The sequence below is a fragment of the Vulpes lagopus genome, chromosome 2 (genome assembly GCF_018345385.1).
Source record: "Vulpes lagopus strain Blue_001 chromosome 2, ASM1834538v1, whole genome shotgun sequence".
Classification (NCBI taxonomy): Eukaryota; Metazoa; Chordata; class Mammalia; order Carnivora; family Canidae; genus Vulpes; species Vulpes lagopus.
In genome coordinates this window covers 84,519,347-84,535,388 of record NC_054825.1, presented here as the reverse complement: position 1 = coordinate 84,535,388, position 16,042 = coordinate 84,519,347, and positions in this window count along the sequence as shown.

Genomic DNA, 16,042 nt, shown 5'->3' with positions numbered 1-16,042 from the left:
CTCAGTGGTTGAGCGTCTGCCTTTGGCTCAGTGCCTGCTTCTCGCTCTGCCTGTGTCTCTGTCTCTCTGTCTCTGTGTGTCTCTCTCTCTGTGTCGCTCATGAATAAATAAATAAAATCTAAAAAAAAGTAATCAATGTTGGCTATTGTCACATTGTAGTTAACGGCACTGCGTACCTGATGCTAAATGGCACCCAGATAGATGATAAAATATTGATTTGGGGTGTGTCTGTTCATTTATTATAAATAAAATATTTACCAAAAAAGTTAACCATCTCTCTCCAGAGATATAGTTATAGGTACACATATTTGTTTGTTTCTGGGCTTTTATCATGTTCCACTGGTTTTATTTGCCAATATTTGTAAAAATATTATGCTGTTTTAATTTCTACAGGTTATTGTAACTGTTCTTCTTTGACATTGGAATTAGCTTTTCTTGTCTGTTTGCTGTTTCATGCACATTTTAGAATCAATTTCTTGAGATCCATGAAAAATTTTTCCAGCATTTGGGTTGAAATTACATTGAATGTATTTATTAACTTAGGGACATTCAACACCCCTTATTACATTCAAATTTCCTGTGCATAAAATGGCATTTCTCTGTTTATTCAGGTCTCCTTGAATATTGTTTAATAAAAGCTTTATATTTTCTCTTCCAGTCATGGACAGTTTTGTTATGTTTATTTCTAGGTACCCTATTTTTTAATATATATGAATTCTTTAACGATATTTTTTCTTGGGTGGGGGGGGGGGCAATCTTTAGCCTTACCGACAAGTTGTAAAGAGAGTACAGAAAATTCTCATATACTCCTCATTCAGTTTCAGTTTCCACTAAGTGTTATCACCTCTCATCATTGTGGTATGTTTGTCAAGACAAATAAATCAACAGTGACTCAATACTATAAACTACAAACTTTATTTGAATTTCCCTGGTTCTTCTACTCATGTCCTTTTTCTGTTCCAGAGTGTCATCCAAGATTCTACATAGCATTCAGTTGTCATGTTTCCTTAGTCTCCTCTGGTCTGAGACAGTTTCTTAGTCTTTCCTTATGTTTCATGACATTGACAGTTTTAAGGAATATTAGATATTTTATAGAACATCCTTCAGTGTGAGTTAGGCTATTTTTCTCATAATGAAACTAGGGTTATGGATTCGGGGAAGAATAGTACAGAGGTGAAATGTGCTTTCTCCTTATGGCATGGGATGGCTAGCCACATGACATCGCTGATGATTTTTACCTGATCACTTCATTAATGTGTTTGCCAATTAAATGTAACTTTTATTCATTTATCTTGGCTTTTTTGTTTGGACTTTTTGGATTTTCTTTGCTTTTTAGAAAGTAAAGTTCATAATTTCAATTTTTTTTTTCTCACTGCAGTATCTCTGGTGCTAGAACAGAACCTGACAGAGAATAGGCATTCAGTAAAAATTTGCTGAATGAATGAATTTTCCTTTCCCTGTTTTGTGTTTGCTATTCATAATAGTAAAATGTCAAACATTTCACATGAATATAAGACATAGGAAGTCATTATAGCTGATAGTTGATCGATTCTTCCAATGTGTTAATAGAAGTGGGTTAAATTAAACAAAATCCCAACCAAAATGGCAACGGATAGCACACCAAAATCTCAAGACACAAAGCAGCACTTCCTCTAAGATGACTTCTCTAAAATCCCTTGGGAAGGTCAGGTGCCTCCTGAATTCACTTGTCTGGTGTCATCACTTGATTAGAATCTTGTTCACTATTTAACTGTCGAACAAATGATTTGCTTATTACTTAGAGTAAGGATCTTGTATATTGTGCAAATACCAGATGCCAAGCAAATTGCCAGGATCCCAAAGATTTATTTATAATAAGTAAGTTTATGCATTATTTGTATTAAGACCAATTGTCTCACCATGTCACCCAATAGCAACTTTGACATTATATATAATTTTTTAATGCAACATTTGTCTAATTTTGTAATGAAAAGGGACTTCAGGGATCAAGATGTGTACATGGTTAGATTGTATCTTCATACTTAGCTCATTGGATCTAGTATCCTGGTGTCTGGAAACTTTCTTGTCCAGGTCCCTTTTCATCAGACAATACATTTATGGATATAATGTGAAGCTGATTAATATTTCTATCTTAAACAATCTAACAATGCAAGCAAAAATGTTTCTTCCTCAAGATCAAATATTTTTTACCTCAATATCTACATATTAAATTCTTCACTTAATAATGTGTACATTACACTATGACTGTTCAAAAGATTGTTATAATATATTGTTGTGAACTGAATATTTGTGGCCTCACAAAATGCATGTATTGAAGACCTAACCCCCGAGTGTGATAGTATGGTGGCAGGGACTTTGGATATAATTGGGTTAAAATGAGGATATGAGGATGGGCCCTTCATGTTGGGATTGGTACCCTTATAAGAAGAGGAAGGCAGATCTCTCTCTCTCTCTCTCTCTCTCTCTCAGTCTCTTCCTCTCTATGCAAATGCACAGAAGGCTATGTGAATACACAGCTGGAAAGCAGCCATCTGCAAGCCAAATAGCTCTTGCCAGAACCCAATCCTAACAGCACCTTATTCTTGGACTTCCCAGCCTGCAGAAACGTGAGAAATAAATGTCTGTGGTTTAAGCCGCCCAGTCTATGATATTTTGTTATAGTAGTGTGAGATGACTAAGACACATCTTATATTCTTCAGGGTCCTTCAATATTTCTAGAAAAAAAAATGTAGCTAATGTAATTATTTGAAGAATGATATGGGTATACTGAAGATCCCATCAGTAATTAGGGAAAGTTTTATTTACTTGAGTGTTCCATTATTTATCATTTTTGCCCACATACATAATTTCCTTAGATGGCAGTAAGTAAGAAGGTGAAGTGTTGAAAGGATGGCCTCACCATGCCACCTGATACCAGCTTTTATTTTTCAAAATTTATATGCATGTAGTATTATATGGAAACTCCTGGAAAAATCTATTTTAATGTAAATTACTAGCCAATATTTTTCAGGGTCAATATTGCCCAAAGCTACCCAGATTACTAAGAAATTGACAATAGCAACTTACTATGAAAGGGTAAAATTTAATAAGTAATCAAGATAATAGAAGAACTACATTAAAATTATTTTCTTACAACTTTCTCATACTTCAGCTCTACCACTAACAAGGAGCCAAATGTTTCACTATATCTTCCAAGCAAGTTTGCACAGTTAGATGGTATCTTGAAGATTTTATGTCCTCTTGATCGCTCAAAGGGTATTCAAAAGTGGTTTCAAGTATCCTGTGTAGTTGGCCTACATTTTAAAATTGAGGCTGAAAGAAATAATTTTAAACCAACTATTGATCTCTCATTTGCTGAGTGTCCCAAGTGGAGGAGGAAGTCTCCAGCTTCCACTCCTGAGATTGGTATGTTAGAGAGTGTATTCATCAGCAGTGCTTAGTTGACTTAGGTATTTGAGATCCACATTCAGATATTGCTAAATTCACATAAGGGGCTTCAGAAATTGAGAAGACATACTCTTATGTTACCTTGAATTCTTTTGCAGTTGTATCAGTTAAGATGGGCTAAGTCATGGTATGATAACAGCAAAAAGATTCAATGACTTTACATAACAAAAATTCATTTCTTCCCCATATTCATGCTTAATGTATGTCTGATGGGAGCTCTACATCCTATTGTCATTAAGGTAGAGAACTTGGCAAATGATGCAATTACTCTCAATGCTTTCTTTTTTTTATTTTTTAAAAAGATTTTATTTATTTATTCATGAGACACACACACACACACACACACACACACACACAGAGGCAGAGACACAGGCAGAGGGAGAAGCAGACTCCCTGCTGGGAGCCCGATGTGGTACTAGATCCCAGGACTCCAGGATCATGACCTGAGCCAAAGGCAGACACTCAACCGCTGAGCCACCCAGGTGCCCCAAGTCTCAATGCTTTCATGAAGAAGTTATAAGTGCCACTTCTCTTCACATTTTATTGACCAAAGCAAAAACAAAACAAAACAAAACAAAATCAAAAAACACTATCTTTCAGGTTAAAAGACACAGAAGCACGGAAATTTAATTTTACCATATATCCAGAAGGGCAGCAGGAATGTTTGCAAAAGTTCATATATGGCATTACAACAATGTTTAAGAAAAAACTCTCATTTTCCTTCTCTACACTTAGAGCAATACTCTCTTCCAAATGTATGGGTGTTTTCCCCGCACTAATATATTCTTAGATTTTTCAAATGGAAACCCTGGATGTCTTATAACTCAATTCTGACACTGTCTACCTCGAGATCGCGGCAGATCCTATAGGCTAAGGGCTTGGTCTCACAGGACTACCATTCCTTTCATCCACTTCAGATGCCAACTGCAAATCCGGGTTTCTGACCAATCAGCTCTCAATTGGAGGTTCCACGACCCACTCCTGGGGTTCCATTAATTTGCTGTAGAGGCTCACAGAACTCAGGAAAACATTTGACTTACTAGATTAGCAGTTTATTATAAAAGAATATAATTTAGGAGCAGCCAGATAGAAGAGATTCACAGGGTAATATATGGGCAAAGGGAGTGGAGCTTCCATGCTCTTTCCAGGCATGTTACTGTCTCAGCACCTCCGTGTTAACCAGCCTGGATACTATCTGAACCTGTAGTTTAGAGATTTTTATGAAGGGTTCATTACATAAGTATCAGTTATTGAATTGTTGCCAGTTAGTGATCAAGTCAATCTCCAGCCCTTCTCCTCTTCCTGAAGGTTGGGAGGTGGGCCTGAAAATTTCAACCCTAATCACAAGGTTGGTTTCCCCTGACAACAAACCACAATCCTTAGGGAATTTTCTAAAGTCACCCCATTAACATAAACGCAGGTGTGGTTGAAAAGAACTTGTTATGAATAACAAAAAGACACCTGTTTCATTTTTATTCCTCTGGAGCTATTTCAGGAATAGAGGACAAAACCTAAATATAACAAAAGGTGCCCCTGTTGCTCTACTTAGGAAATTCCAATAGTTTGGGGAGCTGTGAGCCAGGAATAGGAATGAAAACCAAATATGTATTTCTTATTATAAGTCATAATATCACAAGTAATAACAAAATTAGAATGGCATAGGGAAGTTCACAAATATGTCAAATAACTAATTTGAATATATCCATAAAAAGAGATAATATATCAAGTTTTATTTTTTTAAAAAACCTCATTCTGCTGAATCCCAGGAGATAAAGCTTAGATAAATCTTACACCCACTGTAGAGTATCTGCAATTAGAGAAAGTTGAGTAGTGGGTTGAAGTGAAATCCTGTGGAGTACTACCAATGTTTGGATGAGCAAAGGAAGCAGTGAGGGAGACTGAAGAGAAAATGTATAAGAACTGGAAAACCAGAAGAGTTTGAGCCAATATAGTAGAAAATTTGCAGAAATAAGGAGTAGTTGGTGTCAAATACAACAGAACACATCAGGAAGCTAAGGACTGAAAGACATTTGGTGTAGGCGCCATGGAGGTCTTTGGTGGAATAAACACGAAGGACCTCTGTCGACCTCAAATTCTGCTGCAATTCTGAGTTAATTGTTCTTCTCTTCAATCATACTCTTCCTCCTGCATTTTCTATTTTAATTTTTGGCATCTAGCCACCAAAGCTAGAAAGCCAAGAATAATTATATGCTTCTGGAACACCCACATCCACTCAATTTCATGCACATTTATATCCCTGAATATTTCTCAGATCCTACTCTTCCATCCATCTGTACCCCACAACCCAAATTAGGGCCCTAATTAGCATTTGCCTGGACTATTTTATGACCTCCTACGCAATCTCCTTGCCTCTGGTCCTGTTCCTGTACTTCCATCTGTATTGGTTATCTATGGCTGCATATCAAATTACACTAAAGTTTGTGACTTAAAACAACAGTAAACACTTCTCTCTTTCAGTTCCTCTGGGTTGGGAATTCAAGAGAAGCTTAGCTGTGTGGTTCTATCAGGGGATCTCTTATGAAGTTGTAGTAGGGATGTTGTCTGGGGGTTGCAGTTTTCTGAAAGCTTGATTGGGTGGAAGATCCACTTCCGAGGTGGCCCTTGCACATCGTTTGCCAGTATGGTTGCTGGTGGGAGGCCTCAGTTCCTCTCTGGTAATCCTCCCCACAGAGTGGGGAATCACCTCATGGTCTAGCAGTTCACTTTCCACCAGAGTAAGTAATACAGGCAGAAGCTGTAATTCCTTTTGTGATCTGGCCTCAAAAGTCACATGTTTTCATGTCCACTCTACTCTATTGATTATGCAAAATCTGTTGGAGAGAGGAGACCACACGGGGTATGACAGTCAGAAGGTGTGGAAAATTTCCTAACCTACTCCATGGTATTGCTGCCTTGGTATCCATTTTGTGGCCAAGAGGACTGCAGGGACCTTAAACTGACACCAACTCCTCCCACGAGCACATGCCCTAGACAGTAGCCCCAGAGTCACAAGCAGATGTAAGTTCCTGATAGGACTCCCCCAACAGCCCTCATGATCAGCAATCTCTCCTGCCTTTCAGTGCTTGTATATCTTATGTACCATTTAGACAAGGGCCTCAGGAACTTAACAGAACTCCATTCTTTTGGTTTAAATTAAACAATCTGGTTCTAGCCTGGAAACCCCAAGCACTCCACCCCTGACTCCTAATAAAGGCATCTGCCCCAGCCCTGCTATTTTCTCTGTCCACACTCTGCCTTGATCACATGGGGAGTGAGTGTGCTTTCTCCAGCACCTGAAACTAATAAACTTCTCTATGTCAATTTCTTTTGTGGTCTTTTTTGAATCTTGGCTCACCATGTACTTAACAAATGTTAACAGAACCCTAGAAGAAAGCCAGGATCATCTGGATCATCTTGGAGGATGGCTATCTCCCCACATCCTCCTCACTACTATCAGAGTGATCACTTAAATTTATACATGACAACTGAAAGTGGAAGTTGTACAGTTGCACTGCCCAGAATGGTGAAGGTTTGGCACAGTTGCAGGGCATGAGGAAGGAAGCATTCAGATTACTGTGAACAAGCAAGAGGTTTATTGAATGACATTGAGAGTTCAGCTAAAGACGAGGAATCTATAGTAGCAACAATCTGATTATTCAGCATTTTCTTTAGGAATGCTAGACATTCTGGCTGTGGAAGAATGGAGCACAGATTTTGGACGTGATGTGGTATTGGAACTTTAGCAGGAACACGGCAGTATAAGAAAAGTAGGTGGCTGGGAGTTGGATTGCTGATGAAGAATTCAAGTCATCTGCTGTGGTGCCCAGAGTAGGTAGGGAAGTAGTTAAGTAAGTTTAAGAAGAAATTGGTAAGTTGAGTGAAAATGGAGTTATCAGGAGGAATTGGGGTAATTGGGGACCTGAAGGAGACAGAATGCTAAAAGTAAAGACATTAGTAGATGTGAAATACTTCAAAAAATAGGAGAGAGATCAGAGTGGGCATTGGAATTTAAGGTGTCATGTTAGGATAGTCTGGCTTATAACATGTCCATGATGTGGCTGTGGCTGTAGGATGTAGAATGTAGTGTTAGAAAGGTCATCCACATGGACATTGATGGATGTCAGTGTTATTCAGTATGATAGAAGAACATGGAATAGAGAAGTAAACTATAAATAGGGTACCGAGATAAAAGTTAAATTTTAAGTGGCTGGTAGGGGCCAGCAATCAGAAGCATAGAAGGCAGAGTCAGATGCTATGGGGGTTAGTATGCAAAGATGGAGGAATAAGAGTTTGGAAGAAACATTGAGCAGCTGTGAGAATCCTGATATCATCTTGTGGCCACATAGTCAGCTGATGGCATTACTATTTGGCCAGATTCTGCTGATGTAAAGCAAGGAAAAATTAACATCTTTCACGTAAGGTTTTCTAGGGAAAGAGATTGTAACTTTGTGAAGTCTATTCTTAAGAAGAAGTTATCCTTCTGTGAAGGTGTGTTTTTGTTGTGAGGTGTGTGTGTGTGTGTGTGTGTGTGTGTGTGTGTGTGTGTATGTGCTTATAAGAGAATTTACTTACCATGAAACAGGAATTTCAGAGACTAGTTGAAATGTTGAAGAAAGGAAAGGGGTGAGAGAGTGGGCTGGTGAAAAGGATGTAGCACCAAGATATCTGAAGGTGAGAGCATGGGAAAACAGAGGAGAAAAAGCTTGCATTTCAGACAGTGACATGCAGGGACATGATTTCACACAAGGTGGAAATAACTGTCCTTGTGGTTTCAAACAAAATCTGGCATGACGATTTGGCAGAGGCATTGCAGAACTGACTTTGAGATTGTGAGTTTGTGACAACAGCATTTGAGTAGAATATCTCTGATCAGGGGAGTCTGAAAAATCCCAGGTGAATCTTAGAGGACTCAACTTTAGGTTTTCAAGAGAGGAGAAACTCTCTTCTGTCTAGAAAGGTCAGGGAGCTGAGGAAAATTTCAACTAATGGGCAAAGAGTGTGAGTTTAAATCTGAATATGGCCAGCAGTCTATAGATTGTACAATGTTAATTTCCTGGTTTTGATTGTACTATAGTTACATAAGGTTCTTACCACTGGAGGAAGCTGAGTGATGGGTACACAAGACTCTATGTATTATTTTTATAATCGTCGAGGAGTTGATAATTATTTCAAAATAAAAAGTCAACAAAAAAAAGAGAATGTATGGCATTGTCTGAGGGGATCTAAGCCCCAAGAGGGAGGAAATGAAGAGCAATAGATATTGTGAGACCCAATGGAGGGTATGGGTGATTAAGGGAGATGTCTTCATGATTTTTTCCAAATGACTGAGGACTAGAGAAATCTCATTCAAATGTTTGAGGATAGGATACATAGGAAGCTGATTCTGAATCTCATTAGATGTAGAACTAAAGGTCCTTGTGGACGGCGACTTTTTGCCAATTTGGGTGACTGCTGAATTTCTAACACTTAGGGCAGTGGTATTTGGTGCATATAGGTGTTCTTTGGTTGAATGGATGATTGAATGAATGAATTATATCTCAGGAACTAAGATACTGTGGTCTAGGTTCTGAAGTATTATTTATCTATTTGTTCATGTTTTCCAAAACCTTAAATTTACCCAATATGGCCTTTATTCTTTCAAGAGAGATGAATAAATGACTTTTGGAACCAATCCCTAATATTTTAGAGAAATAATTGAAAAGAATTCATGTAGACAATAAGATTTTGCTTAAAAAGTAAAGGATATGTCCTCTCTTTATGGGACGCCAGTGTTTCTAACAAGCTTTTTAAAAAAGCTTCAACTTCCTATTTAAAAGAGAAACCCACATAATTCTATCTAGAAACCTATGCCCCACCAACCTCTTAGCTCTTTAATGGAAGGATAAAAATAACAGCTACTGTTTACTGAGCACTTGTATGGCCTGGGATTATGATAAACAATTGCATACAACAAACAATTGCATCATTTTATTTAATTTTATTTAATTTTCTCAACAACCTTCTGTTATTAGCTCTGTTTTACAAGTTAAGAAAATGAGATATAGAAAGGTTATGTGACCTTATGGTCACATAGCTGAAATGGAGGAGCCAAACTTTAAATATGGTCTGATTCCAAAGCCAGGACTTTGAAAAAAAAAAAATTCGAATTAAGGTATAATTTACATGCAGAATAACTCATCACTTTAAGTGTCCAGTTGAGTTTTGACTAATACATACAGTAGGGTAATTACCATAGCAACCAAGATGTAGGTATCCCATCACTCCAGAAATTTTTTTCCAGCCCCTTTGTAAACAACCTCTCCTTCCACATCCAGCCCTGGCAGTCACTGATTTACTCTCTGTCTCTATAGTTTTGCCTTTTTCTGGGTGTCATTTAAATGGAATCATAGGGCAACCCAGGTGGCTCAGCGGTTTAGCATTGACTTCAGCCTGGGCCTTGATCCTGGGGTTCTAAGATCGAGTCCCATGTCAGGCTTCCTGCATGGAGCCTGCTTCTCCCACTGCCTGTGTCTCTGCCTCTGTGTGTGTGTGTGTGTGTGTGTGTGTGTGTGTGTGTGTCTAATGGGGAAATAACTAACTAACTAACTAAATAAATAAATAAATAAATAAATAAAACTTTAAAAAAATAAATTGAATCATAGAGTACACAGCTTTTAAAGTCTCGATTCTTTTACTGAACATAATGCAGATGTAAGCTTTCTCCATGTTGTCTCAGTAATTTTTTCTTTCCATTGCTGAATTTCCATTGCTGAATCCATTGTATCAATGTATCATGGTTTGTGCATCCATTCACTAGTTGAAGGACAGTTGAGTTACTTCTAGCTCTTAGCCCTTACAAACAAAGCTGTTATAAACGCCCATGTTTAGGTTTTGTGTGAACATAGTTTTCACTTCTCTAAGGTGGGATTGGAAGTGGATTGCTGGATCATATTGTCAGTGTGTGTTTAATTGAATAAGAAAGCCTCATGACCACCACCACAGTGGTTGAAGTCATTCTTATATAACTGTTCTAGAAGAAGCTAATCAGATCAGTATTAGGTCAGAGGCAGAAAGATTAAATGCTGAACTCCAGAAACCTGGTATAAATCTTATATCTTATACTGTGCCCCTTTCTAAGGAGTAATAATAGAAGAATCGTTACTCCATGGGTCTTTCATAAAACAAAACAGAAAAATATATTGATGAAGCTTTGTGAATGATGTATCTCTGCTGATCCCTGTGCCCCCGCTTGAAGGGTGGTCTGTTTGGTGAATAAATTTCCATGATATAACTGCTCATGAAGGGGTTGTCTGGCACACGACACGAGGGAAGAGTGTCATTCCTGCAAAGCATTTCTTTTCATGACAGATGCTACAAGACTATGTTTATAGCTATTCTCTTTTCAGCTATATTTCCTTCCTGTCTTTTAATAAATTAAATAAAAATAATAAATTATATTTGATTATATAAAACAAAAAGATTCAAAGAAAATTAAAGTAAAAATTATGTAAGAAATGATCATGCAAAGCGATTATGAAAAAACAAAAGGGGAAATAAAAGTATCAAGTGATAGAAAACTAGAAAAAAGAAAACAAAACAATTCAAGAGTACAAGAGTATATGTTATTGTTCTAAGCAGAAAAATTCCTTTGTTCAGGAACAAAGCCAGATTTTATTTTTATTGCAATAAGGAAGCAGAGCAAACCAAAAGTTTACCATGTCTGGATTATTTTGACCTCTTGCCAGACTTACCTTCTCCAATACTTGAGATTCCTTTCAAGTTCTCTCAGAGTAGAGCTCCTCCAGTCTGAGACTGGAGGCAAAAGAAAAGACCTCTGATTACTTCTAGAAGATTCTGTTCACTTTTAATATTTCTTTCATTTTAAGGTGTATGTATCGCAAATATTATAATGTGTCCACTTAGAATTTCTTAACTAGGCCTCACATCCTACCTGCTTTGGCTTTTTCGCAGTTTCAAATTCACCTGGGAATATAATCATATCAGAGTAGACATTCTATTTGTTGGTCTGAATGGAAGGTGGTGGCAGTCCACAGACTTTTGAGTCATTTAAATGTGGATTTAAAGTCTAGCCCCACCAGTAACTACATAGTAGTCTTCATCTAAACCTTGGTGATATGGAGTAGAGTTCCACCCACACCAACTCAGATCAGGAGAGTTTATAGTAGAGATTTTCAGGGAGATAAATCTCAGGGGACAGCCAGAGGCAAAATCCACATGGTGCTGGGTCTTGTTGAGCCTGGCATTGGAGCTGTGCTGCAGTTGGGCCAGCTCAGAAGACTCTCTTGTTTGTGAACCTACCATCTTGTAATTAATGTGACTCTGGGTCCATTCCTTAGGTCTACTCTAATTATTTCTCTTACTTCTCATTGATTAAAATTATGTTTGTCCATATTTAAGTTTTTCTAAAAGGAATGATCAGGTTGGCCCAGGTCATTTTGTTTTTAATACCAGTCCCTAAGCCAGGGGTTGTCTGTCAGTAAGTCTATGGTTGCTTTCCTTTTATCCATCCTTGGTCTAATTATCTATGACCAGACAAAGAGGATCAGGGAGGAAAAGGAGCATGCAATACAAAATATGGCCATGTAGACTGCAGCAGCTCTAGGAATGATTGATAGAAAAGTTGTGGCCGGACAGTTAATGCAAATATCTCTGCTACCCTGAGTCTCAGTTTTCTCAACTGTAAAATAAACATACTCACTTCTGGTTTCTTTTACAGCGTATAATCAGCTTGGAAGTTGCCACTTGGTCATAACAAAAAACGACCTGAAACTGAAAACTGAAAAGTCAACAGCTCTTTTAGTTCTGTAAAAGAAATGAGGTCACATAGCAAACTGCTGCCCCTGATATGAGAGAGAGAGAGAGACAGGCAGATATAGAGAATCATACCTTATCAGAGCAGATAAATCACAGACTGGCAGAAAATATTTACAAAAAAAAACAAAACATATCCAATAAAGGACTGTGACCCAGAACATACAAAGAATTCTTAAAACTCAACAACAAAAAAAACAATCTGATTAAAAATTGGGCAAAAACTTTAATAAGTAGCCTACTGAAGAAGACATACAGATACAAATAAGCACATAAAAAATGTTCTATGTCATATGTCATCAAAAATAAATGTTAATAATTAAAACAGCAATACCATCACACACTTATTAGAATGGCCAGAATCCAGAACGCTGACAACACCAAATGCTGACAAGGATATAGAGTAACAGGAACACTCATTCATTGCTCCTGAGAATGCAAAATGGTACAGACAATTTGAAAGACAGTTTGATACTTTTTTTACAAAACGGAACATATAATCCAGCAATCACTCTCCTTGGTATTTACCAAAAGGAGTTGAAAACCGATAACCACACAAAAACCTGCAGGTGGATGTTTATAGCAGCTTTATTTATAATTGCTACAACTTGGAAGCAACCAAGATGTCCTTTGATAGGTGAATGAGTAAATAATCTGTGGCACATCCAGACAATGGAATATTACTCTGTTCTAAAAAGAGAGACAGAGAGGGAGAGAGGGAGAGAGAGAGCGTGCTATCAAGCCATGAAAAGACATGGAGGAGACTTAAATACACATTACTAAGTGAAAGGGGCCAGTCTAAAAAGGCTACATACTGCATGATTCTAACTACATGACATATATGGAAAAGGCAAGAGTCTGGGGACAGTACAAATACAGTGGTTTCCAGGGGCTAAGGCAGAGGGAAGGATGAATTGGTGTAGCACAAAGATTTTTAGAGCAGTAAAACCCCTCCATATCATACTTGAAAGACATGAACATACATGTCTTTATATATTTGTACAAACTCATAGAATGTACATACCAAAAGTAAACACTAACATGAACTTAGGTAAACTATGGTTAACTTAGGTAAAACTATGAACTTAGGTAATAATGATCTGTCAATGTAAGTTCATCAACTGTAACAAATGTACCACTCTGGTGGGCGATGTTGATAATGGGAGAGGCTCTGATTGTGTGGGGGCAGGAGGTGAATGGGGAATCTCTACCCTCTGTTCAATTTTGCTATGGATTAAAAATGCTCTAAAAAATCAATTTTTAAAAATCCCTAAGAAAATCCAAAAAAAAAAAAACAAAACAAAACAAACAAACAAACAAACATACTATCCCACTATTTAGGAGACAGTAGAGCTTCATGGCTAAGAGCAAGAAGGTCTCTGGTACCAGATTATCTGGATTTGACCTTGACTCTGCTGTTTATTGGCTGCAAGATGTTGGGCACTTTCCTACCTTCCTACTCAACTTCTTCAGTTATAAAACAGAGTACTTAGAGTATTGATGATGGTTACTATTGAGTAAATGTCTATGAACAACTTGGAATCGTGCCATTTAAAGTTTACCTGTTATTATTATTTCCATCTAGGATTGTTGTGAAAAATAAATGAGATAAAATAAGCAGAAGTACCCAGTATGCAGTATATGCACCATAGATGTACATTTCCAAATGAACTGCCTGTCTGCAAACCTGAGTCTTACAGTCTGCTTTCAAGGGAACTCAGATTTAACCAGGTACTTACTGCATGCCATCACTGTACCTTCATGGAAGAGAAATTGAAGAAATGAAAACCCAATAAAAATATGTAGTGCTCTACTCCAGACAAAAACACTGATGACAGAATGAAGTGTTATAGTTTTAGTTACAGCTTTGCTTCTTTTTTAAATATAAGACTTCCATCTTCAAGACTTGGCTTTAGAATTAATAGCTCATAACTCTATGTGCAAACAAGCATAACACCTTTTAGGAGAGTATGGGCTCCTTTGGTACAAATATTGGAAAAATCTCCAATACAGCTTATATAAATAGATGACAATATACTGGCAAAGAGAAGAAATGTCCACACATAAAAGGTGTATAGCGTCAAAGTAGGGTTGGGAGAATGACAAAATTCTAATTTCTCTCCGACTAATACATTAAAGTTAAAAAGATCTTAGAATTTCTTCAAGTCCCCAAATCAGTGATAACTCACTCAGTAAACCCTGGAGATTTGAATTTGATCTGAGAGTGTTCCCATTTTTGCACAGCCAGTGGTGAATACATGCTACTCTAAATAGCCAATAGAAGTATCTGTCAAAGACCCCTATATCAAGTGGCTCAAAAATGTTCTAATCAGGGCTTAGAACAAGCTATAAATATGGAGGCCTATGTTTGAATGGGCAGGCAGTACCTCACTGAGTTGTGGGGTTCCTTTTCACTCAGTGCCACAGTCACAGTTAGGAGGAGTCCTCTGGGGATTGAGAGGGGTGTTGCAAGATGGATTATCAGTAGAAGCCCTCTGGTTTCCCAAACACATTGACCTGTGTGTAAGGCTTAATGTGTGCATCACGATATCTGAGCAGGACATTTCACTGTTAGAAATACCCCTCCTTGGGGGCCATACTGGAAGCTGTCCTTGCAATGTTATCAGTCCCACTGTCTTCCTATTTAGTGTGGCAGACGAGCCCACTCCCAGGGAGGTCAGTCTTGCTTCTTCTTGGGCTCCCAGCCAGAAGAGAACAATAATAGCAACTGGAAAACAAGCCCTTCAGGAAAGGAAAATTCATGTCTTATACTGCCCCCAGTGACATCTCTCCTTCCTGGCCCATATGGAGTTGAGGCCTCTGTGTCCCAGTAGAACTAAGGATCTCATGTACTTGCCACCAATTCTGATCTTGGGGCCACTTGGTAATTTAGAAGGCAGAGTCCTGGTTCAGCAGGCTCAGGAGTATCTCCGTCTGATAGCTACTTTTGGATGGATTCATCTATTAAATGACACTCAAAGTACCTGTGTAAGCTGAGCAGGGTCCCCAGTCTGAGCAGCTGATGTCTGCTCACATGACATTCTACCACAGAACTGGCAGGTCTTTCACATGTGTGTTGTTGAACTCTATGGGAAGAGGTCTTGCAGAAAGGACATATGGGGCCATAAACCAGCCTCTGCTTTCCCAGCCAAGATTGTTTCCACCTGGCAATGTCATCACCTTCTAAAAGCTTTACAGCTAGGCCGTTTTTCATGATTTCAGATAACACTTTTACCTCTGCTTTGTCTGGCCTGCCAAGCCCATCCCTCTCCAACCTGGCCCCTAATTCCAGCCCAGGAAGCCAGAGAAAGGGATTTAGATCTGTGGTAGGAGCACCAGACTTCTCTATAACTACCCCCAGTGTGAGGAAGAAGGGTGTCATGAGAACCCACCTTCAAGAAACATGTGTTGGATTTCTATTTTTAGCCAAATTCATATTTTAACTGTGTTCCATTTTCTTCTTTTACCTTAATCAATGCTGTATTTTTCTACTTAATTCAATACTATTGAATTCCTGTTATAGACAAAGATCTTACCTAAGCCCTAAGGATTAGACAAATATGGATAGGGCAGATATAGTATCCTAGGAACTCACTAACTGATATTTTTGAAAGGTTAAATAAAAATGCAACTTTTTCCAAATCAATAAACCTGATATGGAGGCTGATTTATTAGACTGGACTAGAGTTTGAAATTCACTATGAATCAAGCAGGTTGTTGAACACCCAAATTAACTTTCAATGAAGATAGAGAAGTCTTGGACTGTAAGGCTAGCTGAACTACA